Genomic DNA, 1,500 nt, shown 5'->3' on the forward strand with positions numbered 1-1,500 from the left:
ACTTTCTCTCTGAGCTACATTGTACAACAATATTATTTATTGTTATCTATATTAACCCTGCTGCTTGATAGCAGTCAAAACTATTCATTTATTTATTTATTTTTATTACATATTTTCCTCCATTACATTTCCAATGCTATCCCAAAAGTCCCCCATACCCTCCCCTCCACTACCTACCCATTCCCACTTTTTGGCCCTGGTGTTACCCTGTACTGGGGCATATAAAGTTTGTGTGTCCAATGGGCCTCTCTTTCCAGGGATGGCTGACTAGGCCATCTTTTGATACATATGCATCTAGAGTCAAGAGCTCCGGGGTACTGGTTAGTTCATAATGTTGTTCCACCTATAGGGTTGCAGATTTATGTTTAGGTAAATGTTTGCTTGTGCCAATTAAATAAGCTTGACCTAAACCATCTCATTTCTCCAATTCCCAGCTACTACTAGTAACTACTTTACAAATTTAACAAGTTCTAGATTATAATAAATATGAATGGGATCCTCTCAGTCTCACTCATTTAACTTGCCATGCAATCTGATATTTTCCATTTTCATACTTGAAATGACTACACTCTTCTGTGGCTGTGCAGACATCCATTCTACCAATGTATATTTTCTTGATCCATTCATACTGAAAAACAGGGGTTTATGCTCATTCCAAATCTTGCTAATCTTAAATATTGAAGTACAAATATAAAATTCTAATACTTTTGGGGTGTGGTAACCAAGACATGAGATTGTTTGATTATGTAGAAGTTTTTGATGAAATTACATAACAATTTTTCTAATGATCACATTCTGAGAAAAACTGCATGTTGCCTTTATTTCACTCTGGATTCTTGCCTGTTTTCAGGGTATAATTTTTGTCAGTGTTTATGGTTATTTTAGATAACTTTGAAAACAACTTTTAGGTGATATAAATGATGGATGATGGTTTTGATCTGTGGTTCACAGATGATTAATTATGTTGAAGACTTTTTAATTTGGTCTTTGAGAATACCAACTATTTAGATAATTTGCTCATTTAAAAATGGTTTAATTTTTCTATTGAAGTGTTATGGTTCTTCAGAAATTTCATTTTTGTAATTTTATAATTTATCCATATGCATACTTGCAAATACTTCTCTCAGTCTCTAAGCTGCCTCTTCTGATTTTGAGATATGTGAAAAATCCTGGCCTAGGTTATTGAAACAGGTTTGCTATGCTTCCTTACAGTAACTTTCTATTTTTCAGTAGTATGTTTGAGCAATTTTATCTATTTGGTGTTGATTTTATATGTAATGAGACAAAGTGATCATGTTTATATTTTAATATGAGGATATGCATCTTCTCAAACTTTATTCCTTGAAATGTCTGTCCTTTCCACATGTGCATCTCCAGGTCATTTTAGTAACAAATAGATTTTTTGGTATGAAATGTTTGGTATGTATGTGCAAAGGTAGGGAGGGTTCCATTGCTGTGTCCATTGTTCACGCAGACAGACAGACAGACAGACAGACAGAC

The sequence above is a fragment of the Mus caroli genome, chromosome 12 (assembly GCF_900094665.2).
Source record: "Mus caroli chromosome 12, CAROLI_EIJ_v1.1, whole genome shotgun sequence".
NCBI lineage: Eukaryota > Metazoa > Chordata > Mammalia > Rodentia > Muridae > Mus > Mus caroli.